The sequence below is a fragment of the Lissotriton vulgaris genome, chromosome 4_1 (assembly GCF_964263255.1).
Source record: "Lissotriton vulgaris chromosome 4_1, aLisVul1.2, whole genome shotgun sequence".
NCBI classification, from domain to species: Eukaryota; Metazoa; Chordata; class Amphibia; order Caudata; family Salamandridae; genus Lissotriton; species Lissotriton vulgaris.
In genome coordinates this window covers 1,183,781,675-1,183,794,719 of record NC_141691.1, presented here as the reverse complement: position 1 = coordinate 1,183,794,719, position 13,045 = coordinate 1,183,781,675, and the positions used below count along the sequence as shown (strand labels likewise).

Below are 13,045 nucleotides of genomic sequence, written 5' to 3'. Positions count from 1 at the left end.
TTTTGTCAGACACAGTGGCATCATGTGAGTTTGCATATCAGCCTAAATTCTTGGGCTTGGCGAAGGTAAAGCAAGTGTTTTTTCTCAACAATTCCATTTTGAAAAATGATCTGAAATCCTTAAATGCAGGTTAATGCATAGCTGATCTGTCAGAGTGCAATCTCTTCTGTAGTGACAGTGATGAGTAGGTTCCTCCTTGCCATCTCTTGGTGAGAGCACAGTGCATGGCTTTCCTGTTAAGTTACTAAAGATATGAAAATGTGCAAAATTACTTGCAAGCTCTGCCCATTTGGCCCGCCCTATCCACGCGTAATCCGTACGGGATCTGGAGCGTGGGGGTAGGTTGCAGGCAGAGACCGCACACCGCTTGGGTCCCTGACTCTTCAGTGCAGGTCCCACAGGAGCAGACTGCAGGGCACCATAGGGATATACTTAGGGTTGCACCATTCGAGGCAGGACCAGTTGGCCTGCCCCATTACAGACCTTAAGATTCAAGGTTGTATTAACAAGTTTTTAATTCACTGTGTAGTACTGAGCACTGAGGTCCTGAGGAATTGCTAGATTGAGCACTGAGGTCCTGAGGAATTGCTAGATTAGCAAGAAACATGTTGACCTAAACAGAGGGTTGTAGATATTTTCGCCGCCAATACTCGTGGCGTCTATCTCCCCTCCCACTATTTTACCCAAGGGAGTTAGCCACGCCATTAAAGTTCTTTGTAGACTAACCCACCTTTTTTAATTCACCACCATTTTTCACGACTACACATTCACCTGCCCTCTCACACGCATGCACCATATGGCTGGAACAAAAGATCTCCACTAAAGAGCCCCTTCGCGGGTGCCCGTCAGACATTGCAGCGCCAGTCTGACGAGGAGCAGGACCCATATGATGAAGCATGACACCTAGCTTGCTGGGTGTGGGAGGGTTCTAGTTCCCGAGAAGGAATTTCCCCCTTCCTCCTTCCCTCTTGGATATTTTTGTCTACACCATGGACACACACACGCCTCCTATCTAGTCCTACCGGAGAACTTTATACTTCTGTTTGTTACTAGTGATTCGGACACGTACACTGGACCCCGTTAAAAATTGTCCACCCCAGGTTCCTTTCCTTGTTACTAGTTCAAAGCTCATGCCAGGAAAATGGAGAATGGGGAGTCCAGTTGGGGGGTTTTACGTTCAGTTGTTTATGGTTGAGTGGAGCAACATGCATGACCACATAGGCACAGCTTGGTTCGAGATAGGGAGAACGGCAGACATACTGATGGGATCAACAGTGGGGACTATGACAACAGTGCATATGACAATGCTGCACAATAAGCCACTGATGATACTCTTGTGGAATGTGAATGGAAAGGGCTCTAAAATCAAGAGAGGAAATGTAACAAAGTACTCCATGGGCACTCCCCGGGCCTGGTGCTCCTTCAGGAGACACACCTGCTGCAGAGCCCCAGCAGGAGTCTGCAAAGAGGCAGATATATTGTCGTGGCCCATGCAGGATTAGAAAGGGTTCCTGAGGCACTGCAATCCTAGTCAAGAAGAGGCCCCCCTTTCAGGTGGTGAAAACATTGGTAGATCCTGAGGGCTACTACATGGCTATAAAAGGCAGGTGGCACAGGAAGAATAACTTGAATATAAATGTGTGCCCCCCGAAACATCAGAGGAGAACACTGGAGTGCTTGGACCCTTTTCTTATAGAGACACCCAGGGACCTTCATTAATGGGAGGGAATTTTAATGAGGTCCTTGATTTGAGCTAGATAAAAGTACAAACTGGACAGTGAAAGCAAGCCCGTCCGTGGAGCTTGTGAGCTTCACAGAGGCTTAGACGTTTGTGGCAGAGTTTTCACCAGCACATGAGGTAAGACTTGTTTTTTTCTGGGGCCCACGGGTCCCTGTCACAACTAGACTATGTTTTTATTCCAAAAACAGAGATCACCTGGGTGAACAAAGCTCACTATTTAGCTAGGGGGATATCTGATCACTCTCATTACTGATTAGATTGGGTAACGAACATCCCCTGAATAAGTAGCCCTAGAAGTTAGATGCTTGGGCTCTGAAAGAAGCAGACATCGGGTAAACCCTAAGAATTGACACTAAATTTTACTTTGATGGAAACAAGGGATCAGTGTCCTCCCGGGTTACCCTCTGGGAGGCATGTAAAGAGGTCCTCTGAGTTAAAGCCCTGACCAAAATTGCCATTAAGAAACACCATAGGGAAGAGAGGACATACCAGTTGGAATGCCGGCTTTTGTAGATGGAGAAGTCTTGGATGGACCTGGGAGAGGAAACTTCCCTCCTGCTCCTGGGGGCAACAATGGATCAGAACCATCATCATGTGATGCAAGCAGCCCGAAAACACTACATTGGGGTTTGGCAATGCCTTTATGATACAGGAGAGAAGGCGGGCCGTCTCCTCATGTGTTTCAGTAGGAGAGAGGAGGAGGTGAGATGGGTGGCAGAAGTAGTGATTGACAATGTGGGACTCTCTTGCTCCAACAAGAGCATTGCCTGGATGTTTGTGACGGGCACAATGGGGCTCATAGGGACTACGCAGATCACAGAATAACAGAATTACTGCAGAAGCACCCATCCCTGTCTTAGGAACTACACATAGTGATGCCCTTGATGCTGACTTGATGACTGAGTAGACAGGAAAAGCAGTAACATTTATGCTATTGGGAATGACACTGGTGGCCAGAGGCATTCTAATAGAGCTATATAAGCATTTTGCACATTAAACTGTTTCCCCCCAGCAAATTCCTTCAGCTTATAACTAAGGACCAACTTTTAGTAGCAAAACCAGGGGTCGGCTTGCGCAGGGGAGATAATAAGCCATGGCACGTATTTGTGCACGTATTTCCTTTCTTCATTTACACACAGGGTAACCGGAAACCATTTAACCCCCGTTCCACTAATTTATCTCCTGCGCGCGTATGCCAGCCCAAAGTAACCCCCACGGAAACACAGGGTGTTTGAGCCGTTGCAAGGACTCGAACCCCGTAGCCCGGCTTCATAACCATCTGCTTCAACCTTGAAGGTAGTTATTACAGAACCTAGAGCCTTTACGTCAAAGTGTGTTTTGCATGCTTGTAAAATGGCCTGCCCATCCCCACTTCGCACTTATTTACACACACGCGCGTGCACTGAAAGCTACGCACTGCTCCAGTCTGTACAAATTTCGGTGGAAACGTTTGGTTTGTTTCCTGTCTCGGTATCTCCATATCTCGGTGCAGGTTCGCGCGGCGTCCTCGCGCCGCCTTTAAAATGCTGTAGGGAGCCGTAGCACAGGCACCTGGTGGTCCTGTCGGCAGTGGTCCCCCTCTCGTTGCTGTACGTGGCTGCCTTGGGGTCACATGGTATTACTGACGCATGCAACCGTCAGGGAGGACACCCACGTGTGAGGAGGAGCGGCCGGGGATCGAACCGCCCACGGAGAGAAGCCGCGCCCACGGAGAGAAGCCCATGCCCTAGAGAGAGCCCCGCGGTGGCAGCTGAAGACCGGAGTAGCGGTAAGTGGCGGGGGCGGGGGGGCGGCGGCGGCGGGGGGCGGGGGCGCTTGGTGCACGTGTGTGTTTGTGTGTGTGTGTGTGTGTGTGTGTGTATGCGACAGCAGGGGTGAGTTCTCCTTATGTGGGGGTGCATGCGTGCATGGGCGCTCGTGTGTGTTTGTGTATGTCTCTGCGTATGCGCATGCGCATGCATGTAGGGTGTTGGAGCTTCCCAGGAGACGGCAGCTGAGCGTGTTCACGCGCGCGTGGCCTACGCCGATCGCCTTTGCGCGCGGCCAGTGCTGTCTCCTGGGAAGCATAGTCAGCAACAAAAGATCTCCTGGCGGACACAGCGCTGACGCGCTGTTAAACGCCAGGAGACCTAAAAAGGGTAAAAAGATATGGGGCCAAAATACATCCCTGTTGGACTCCCCTCCCTGACTTAAAATGCCTTAAACATTTGCCATCCTGTGTAACCCTGACTGTTGCAGAAAGATCCCGATGCAGATCATCCAGAAAATAAACTAGAGAAGGATCAATGCCCATATCTAGCAAAATAATCTACAACTTCGACCTGTTAATCGGTCGAATGCTGAAGAGTGGTCCATGAAACCCATATATAAATAACCTTCTTAGGCTATCGTATATTTGCTTATTATGAGATGTAGATTCAGACAAAGATCCAAAGTACTTCCTCCCTGTCTAAATCCATATTGGAGGTTAGAGAAGACCTCATTGTCAATCACCCAGTCTGTGATTTTGACCAAAACAACTTTGCCCAATATTTTAATTGCTGAATCAATTAAGGATATAGGTCTATAAAACAGAGGATCCCCTCTCTGGCCCTTTTATAAAATGGGAAGATTGTTGATAGGGCCCATGATGCAGGAAACCCCTGAGTACCCAAAGCATCATAGACGTTAGTTAATATCCTTGCCCAAAATTTGGGTTCACATTTATACCGATCTGTGGGGAAACAATCAGGGCCAGGTGCTTTATTATTAGAAGTCTCTATGATTGCCTTTTCTACATCCACCGTCAAATATCAGTAGGAGCAAGGCCCTGCGAGCTGCCAAACTCAGAGGGGGATCCCCATACACATTGAGCCCATAAAGTACCTCAAAATGCGTGAGCCACTGCTCCACTGTGATATTGCTCTCCATGGGATCATTCTCTACACCGGAAAAAAAAGAGTGTTAACAATGGCCCGGAATCTCGCACTATCCTTTAAAACCTCTACTGAAAAAAGTGCATTCCAAGCATCTTCTTTAATCTCCTGTTTACTTGAGTGAATCGCCAGCTTATACGATTTCTTCAAGCTTACTATGCATTCCCTATCTCTTGGAGTATTTTTCAAAGCTTGAAGTAGATTTCGATGGACCCGTGAGCAGTTACTGTCAAACCACCTTTCACCCACTGGCGTTTCGATTTAGCTTTAACAGTCAAATCAGAAGCTATCTGTCCACAAATTACTTCAAAGGCTCTCACACTCTCTGCCTTTGAGGAAGTATGGTCCACACATATTGTTATCGTTTGCCTTTTCACAGAGGTCAGCATGGAAAGAATCAGGAATACCTTTGGACCATTTTAGCCTCCTCCCCTAGTCACTTGGTGCCACAGAGCTAACTCCCGCCTTTCCTGCTGTTCCCAACAGGCCACTGTCTTTATTAACCACTAAGATAACAGTATTATGATCGCTAAAGGGGGACAGACTAGCATTGTAAGACACTACCTTAGCTAGTAATGGAGTTGACAGAAAAAAATAGTTAATAATGGTGTCCGTATCCTCAGCTTTAAACGTGGAGACCCTGTCAGTTTGAGCACTAAATCCAGGTTCAAAGAGGTTAGCTTCGGCCAGGAGATGCTCCAAAGCCTTCCCCTGTGGCGAGTGCTCAAAATGAGGCATCACTGAGTGAGCTGGTCCCAGATGGTCATCTATACAGCAATCTCTTTCACACAATGAATATTATAATCGGGCGTAACAATGATATCGAACAAAGTGGATTGCTTTGATCTATAATTTTCTAAAAAACTTTCAAAAGGTAATAAATGTTGGTTCATCACATCACATTCCCCAGAATTATAAAAATTAAAAAATACAATTTTATGGTAATTGGGGGTGGATAATTCTTCTATCAGACAATTATGAGATCCCGACTCCAACATCCTTGATGTCCCTTTTAACTTTAGTGAAAAAAGAAGCACTAGGCCCCCCGTGGCTCTGCCAGCTATGGTGGGGCGTGCAGGTAAACAGTAACATTCAAAACCATCCAGCCAAAAATTATTCGCCCTATCCCACATTTCCTGCAAGGCACTTATGCATATTGTTTTATGAATAACTGCCACCGCGTGTCATCCCTATTAGATCTAATACCAGCAATATTCCTACTAACCATTTTTCAATTTTGGACAAATTCAACTTCTAAAGCTCGTTAATTTAAGCATGGGGTGGAAGAACAAGCCAGTGGGTCCTCTAGTCAGTAATTCATGTCAAGATGAGACAGAGGGAGGAATCTATTTGTTAAAACTAAATCTCCACTTCTGTTGCCTGGCCTTGGGGATTGTGATTGAGGATCTGTTTCTACACACCAAAGAAGCCATTCTAGACAGGGACCACACATCCTATATCGGGTAAAGCAAGGAGTCTGATAAGACCTCTTCCGATCTGACCCAGTACCAGTGTTAGCATTCCCGTTCAATCATCTTACAGGGGAGTAGAAAAAACTCAGAGGCAGGGCCCTAATGCCTCCCTTCACTAACTCACAGGCATCCCAAAAAAGCCTGGCAGCTATATCGCGTTTATTGAGGTTGACAATGATGCAATCACCATCAATTTGTTTAGGGCAGTTACCAATCCATTCCACCCGTCTAGCCATTATTATATTAGATGAGATCTCCACATTACCAAAACAGTGTTGACTCCCATTTCCATGAATTAATGGATCTTTTGAGGACCTGGGAACAACACATATCTATTGGTCCGACTTTGGACATAGGACGATATAACACAGCAGAGGATAGATGGGCAAATTTATTTCCAAGCCATCCTCACATTGTCTTTGGTAGCAACTATAGAACTGATGCTGAGGCAGGGACCCGGTCTGCACCTCCTGATAAGATGGGCAGCGGGCACCCAAATTGCTTTAAGAAAGAATCCAGTCCAATCATTGACCCACAGCCACCAGTGATAATTGTTCCCGAACAAAAGAAAAAAATGTCACCCAATTGTGTGGGAAATCACCCAATCTGACATAACTTACCGGGCATGGAATTACTGTGTGATATCTCATCTCCACAGGGAGAACGTATGAAGTGAGCAGATATTTTGTCAGACACAGTGGCATCATGTGAGTTTGCATATCAGCCTAAATTCTTGGGCTTGGCGAAGGTAAAGCAAGTGTTTTTTCTCAACAATTCCATTTTGAAAAATGATCTGAAATCCTTAAATGCAGGTTAATGCATAGCTGATCTGTCAGAGTGCAATCTCTTCTGTAGTGACAGTGATGAGTAGGTTCCTCCTTGCCATCTCTTGGTGAGAGCACAGTGCATGGCTTTCCTGTTAAGTTACTACAGATATGAAAATGTGCAAAATTACTTGCAAGCTCTGCCCATTTGGCCCGCCCTATCCACGCGTAATCCGTACGGGATCTGGAGCGTGGGGGTAGGTTGCAGGCAGAGACCGCACACCGCTTGGGTCCCTGACTCTTCAGTGCAGGTCCCACAGGAGCAGACTGCAGGGCACCATAGGGATATACTTAGGGTTGCACCATTCGAGGCAGGACCAGTTGGCCTGCCCCATTACAGACCTTAAGATTCAAGGTTGTATTAACAAGTTTTTAATTCACTGTGTAGTACTGAGCACTGAGGTCCTGAGGAATTGCTAGATTGAGCACTGAGGTCCTGAGGAATTGCTAGATTAGCAAGAAACATGTTGACCTAAACAGAGGGTTTTTTTTTTTTTTGTCCTCATATTACGTGCATAGCTCCAATCTATCAAAACCAAAGGACCGCCACAGAGCAAAGAAAAGAATGGTCGCGTGCCGTGCTGTCTCAGCTTATAGCTGGTAGGAGAAAGTTCATTCGGGAGGGAAGAAGACCGGTTCCCCACAGCACCAATCACAACAGCCAAACATGATTTTGCTTAGGGATGTGCCTCCGGAGATAGTGCCCAAGTTATCGAGACCCCCATAGCTCCAAGACTGTTAGTCGAGGCAGCAAGGATAAGCAATGTACGTGTTAATCATAGGACCTGGGAAAAAAAAAAAAAAAACAAAAAAAAAAAACCCAGGCTCATCGCTACTATCCCAGCATTGCCCAAAAAGCTCTCCTATTGGGGTTTCCTGCTCTGGCGAGATCGAGTTTGGAAATTTGAAGAAGTGAAACTCGCCATTCATGCTCTGTAGGTGGTTGAGCATCTTTCCAATGCCTACATATCTCCCTACGCGCCGCTAAAATGGAGAAGAATATTAGATTGGTTGCGGCATTGCGGATTTTACTCTTGAGACCAAATATAACAAGAGCAAGGTCTATGGAGATATGTTCACCCAGAAATTGTGAAAGCTTATTACTAATGGCTTCCCAAAAAGCGGATAAATTTGGACAATCATAAAACATATGAGTGTCTGATGCTGCGATTAACCCGCATCTTGGGCATAAGACTGGGCCTGTTAAAGAAAACTTAGTCAACCTCTGAGGGGAATAGTATGCCCTATGTATAGTGAATAAGTGGTTTCTACGAAGCCATGCCGGTTTAACTAGGTCCCAAAGCATTGAGCAAGAGGCTATCCAAAGTTCTTCAACATCTACGCCTGGCATTAGTTCAGCCCATAGTGACGTCGGTAGATGAAAGTTGGCATCTATTTCATCGATTATTTTGTTATACCAACATGAAATTTCTTTTTTTGCGGCGGGGCTGTCCATGAGGCAAGTTACCAAGTCACTATTGCCACCTATAGGCTGCTTACTAATCCGTGCTGGCTGCTCTTTGTATGACTGTGACCAGCTGGAGATCTGAATATATTTAAATCTCGAGAAACTTGTGCCTACTTTGTTTGTTAAATAGTCCCATGGAAGTAATGTCCCATCCATAAACAGGTCATCACACCTATTTATACCTGCCTCTATTAGCGGGTTAGTAAGGGCATCTGTTGTCCATGCGGGAGGGACGGGTAGATCCCATATGGGAGCCCTCCCAGAATAGTATCCAACATTTATCGCATGCCTCACTTTATACCAAGTAGATGCAATCCCTTGTAAAACTTTCAATTTTATTTTCTTGAAGAATTTGGGGTCACCAAATTTAAACAAAAAAGCAGATTGGTCTACTCCTTCACATTCAAGTAATGTAGAAAAAAGAAGGCCCAGCCCTGTTAAAGTAGGGGTTTTAAGTAGCATACGTGTGTGCGTGAGCTGAAAAGCCCATGCATAGATTTGGAGATCTGGGCCAGCCAACCCTCCCTTCTCCCTCCGTCGCCTGATTTTTTTCCACGAAATTCTTGGGCTCTTGCTATTCCAGATAAAGCTGGTTATCGCGCTCTGTAGCTTTACAATCAATTTTGAGTCAAAAAAAAGTGGAATAGAATTAAACAAAAAAGAAACTTTAGGTAAAATACTCATCTTCACTAAGTTAACCTTTCCCAAAACAGTGAGAGGAAGATGTGACCAGTCTCTCATATGTTTCCGGCACTCTGCAGCTATTTTGTTGAAATTAAGTGAAGCAATCAAATTAATGTCTTTAACTATATTGATCCCCAGATATCGAAGTTGGGTTTTAGATGTGCCATTGTTGCCAATTGAGTTACTATTCCAGGACATTGACTCTGTCTTTTGGGCATTAATCTCATACCCAGAAACTTTACCGAATTTTAGAGCCTGGTCAATTATCTCTGGGTATGCTTCATCATAATTCGTTGTAAAGATCATAATATCATCTGCATAAAGTGCCACCTTTTTATCCCAGCCACCAAAAATAAAAGGTTTAATCAGTATACTGTCTCTTAAGATTTGGGCAAAGGGTTCTATATAGACATCGAAAAGAAGGGGTGACAGGGGACAGCCCTGCCTAGTTCCCCTCGTGACCCTGAAGGTCTCAGTCAAACCCCCGTTTATCAAAAGTGAGGCAGATGGGCACCTATATAACAAATTCAACGTTCTCAAAAATCTGTCCCCCACATTGAACTTCCTCAAGGCCTCCGACAGGTACAACCAATTCACCCTGTCGAAGGCCTTTGTTGCATCCAACGTGAGGACATCCAGAGGGATAGCCTCCTTTATAGCGATGTCTATAGAGCCTAGTAATTCATACGTAAGCTCACAGAGCTGTCTCCCCTTAATAAACCCTTTTTGGTTATGTGCTATAATATCTGGCGCCACCCGACCCAACCGTTTGGCCAGTATGGTGGCAAAGATTTTATAGTCGGCGTTTAATATAGAAATAGGCCGATATGAGCCGCAGTCTGTGGGGGGTTTGCCGGGCTTCAAAATAAGAGTTATAGAGGCATTGTCCCATGATTCAGGTGGTATTTCGCCGTGTCTTAGTATTTGGTTAAAGAGAATCACTAAGATTGGAGAGACCTGAGTGATAAGTTTTTTATATATTTCACTTGGCAAACCGTCAGTGCCTGTAGCCTTCCCTCCCTTTGCTTTCCTTATTGCCTCTTCTACCTCTATAATAGTTATCTCCTCGTCCAAAGAGTGGTTCTGTTCTGGTGTTAGAGATGGTAGAGAGATACCTTCTAGCCAACTCGTGATGTCATTCTGGGTAACGTTTAAGTCATCTTTATAGATGGATTGAAAGAAATTTCTAAAAACTACTCTAATTTCATCATCCCTTGAAAAGGTGCCCTCCGTGGATGTAACAGACGATATGTTGTTTCGAACCCGGTCTGATTTAATTTTCCAGGCAAGTAATTTCCCTGCTCCCTCCCCGTATTGGAAATGCGAAAGCTTACTTGCCTCCCATCTCTGAAGGACACGTTTCTCTAGAACTGCGGATAGTGAGTGCTTTAACCTGTCCAACTCAGCGTGTTTTCCGGCGAGGTCGTTGTCGTTGTCAATTCCTCCTGTATTATCTATGTCGGCCTGTACTAATAAGATATTGTTTTCAATAAGGGTTACTTCCTCTGCATATTGTCTTCTTCTATAGGCCACTTTGTTTTTAATAAGACCTCTCAATGTACATTTAAATGCATCCCATAGAATTCCTATTGGGGTTGTGCCGATATTGGTGTTAAAAAAGTGGCAGGTTTCTGACTGTAGAAATTCGATATCCTCTGTTGTTCTGAGTAAAGACCTATCAAAGGACCACATTCTTATTAGAGGTGGCGTGTCCAACTTTAATTCTAACACTATTGCAGAGTGGTCAGAAAGATGCATTGGATTATAGTATATTGAAGTGATATTGTCAGCCAGAACTCTACTAGTGAGAATAAAATCTATTCTTGATTTGTGTCTATACTTCGAGTTCCTGAATGAAAAATCCTGCCTCAGACCCTCCCTAAACCGCCAAATGTCGATAAAATCGTACTGGTTCATTAAGCCTACTAGGCAAGATCTAGATTTAGAGGTGGTTTTTTGTCTGCTGTTAGGGGATTTGTCTAGAAGTGGATTTAAAGTGATGTTAAAATCCCCAGCTATAATCACCGGGTCTGGGAAATTTAGCAAATGATTGAAAAGGGTTTTCAATACAGAGGGGTCATCTATATTTGGACCATAATAGCACACTAATGTTACCTTTGCTTCTCCTAACTCTACTGCTGCAATGACCCAACGCCCTCCAGGATCCACTTTTTGTTGTTTTATCTTAAACCTTACTGATTTTTTGAAGAGGATTGAAACCCCCCGTATGTTAGAACCTTGTGTTGTGGAAATAGAAGATTCTATCCATCTACTCCTTTGGACCAACTCGTGTATCTCACTTTCTGTTAGGTGTGTCTCCTGGAGGATAATGATCCCCGCATCCGTATCACGAAGATATTGCATAATTTTATTCGCTCGGGGCTTGGTGCGGAGACCATTAACATTCCAGGATAGTAATTTGAGTCTACTCATTGTGTTGTAGCTTTAGGCTGCTCGGTAAGACTAACTGTAGAACTAATGAAGTATATGGCTGTCTGTATAGATTCATGTTATCTAAGATGAGATGAGTATAAAACCTTATAACCACAAACTTAATTAAACGCAAAGATTGGAGCTCTTTTATGAAAATGTGCTTATGCCCCACCACCCCCCCACGCCCAACCCTCCCCCCCTGGGAAAACCCTGTGCTCACCACCCGGAAGAGTTTCCGGAAGTAAGTGCCCCTAGCTCTTCCCCGTCTCGACCCTTTGTGCCTCTACTATATTTAGTGTGAACTCGCCATTAAATATTCACACATATTATAGGCAAGTACTATTCTTGTGTGTATTTATTTAGTTTGTGTGTTTTTCCCCCCCTTTTTTTTTTTATTCTTATTCTTTTTATATCCTTCATTCCTTTTTTATTCCCTTATTCTTTATGTTTTTTTTTTTTTTTTTTTCCTTTTTCCCTATTTTCTCTTTCCTTTCCTTTTCTTTTTCTCTTTCTTTTTTCTCTTTCTTTTTCCTTTCCCGTTTTTTCCTGATAGTTCAATATTTAGTAGCGTTCAGTTTTTTTTTTTTTTTTTTTAACAAGACTTTTTGCGCACAGGCATTAGGAACTTAACTGATGGTGATAAAATTATGTAGTTATGTAGTTATGTGTTCCTTTTTTTTTTTTTTTTTTCCCCTTATATTTTGGGGGAGATTTCTCCATATATGAAGATTATGACCTCAATGCATAATGTCACACTCTTTGTTTCTTATTACCAAGAGACATTAGGAGATCATCTGCAGCTTGCACTGATCTGATGTTGTGCATTTTGTTGTCTATCATGATTTTAAGAGAAGCAGGAAAGCCCATCTGTACTGTTGCGCCTAACTTGCGGAAAGCGTCCATCCTTCGCCCTAGCTCCCATTGTTTATCCAAGGTGAAGCGGGATAGATCAGAGCGGATCTGGAAGTTATATCCCTTGTATGTCTGTGACTTGAGCTTAAGTCCCTGGTTCAAAATGTGTTCTTTTAAAGAGTAGGTATGGAAATTAATGAGAATTTTCCTGGGCTTGGCCCGCTGCATGTTACGTCTGAAGGGATCTCTATGTATACGCTGAATATCTGCTGCTAGCTCCTCAGTAGATTGAGAAATATTTAGTGTTTCTTTTAGTAAGGTAGTTATATAACTCTTGATATCAGCACCTTCGCTCCCCTCAGGAATATTCAAAATACGTACATTACTCCGCCTTGCGTTGTTTTCCAAAGTCTCCATTCTTTCGGAGAGGGCTTGTTCTTCTTTCCTAAGCTTTACAATGTCTTCCGTGGTGCCTTCAGCTCTCATTGATATTTGGCCCACTGTCTCTTCTAAAGCTTGAGTTCTTAGCGTCAGGTTGCCTAGTCTCTCATCAAGAGATTCACAAAAAGTTCTTATCTCTCTCTGGTTAGACGCTGACTCAGCAAATCCTTGTTTAATCTCTGCAGATAAGGCTGCAAACATTGCTTGTACCGAGG

At 44.2% G+C, this 13,045-nt stretch overlaps 1 pseudogene; it reads right to left on the bottom strand.

Moving 5' to 3' along the window:
• Positions 1–3,266: 3,266 nt before the first annotated feature.
• Positions 3,267–3,395, bottom strand: LOC147723020 (small Cajal body-specific RNA 14; annotated as a pseudogene).
• Between the last annotated feature and the right edge of the window lie 9,650 nt (positions 3,396–13,045).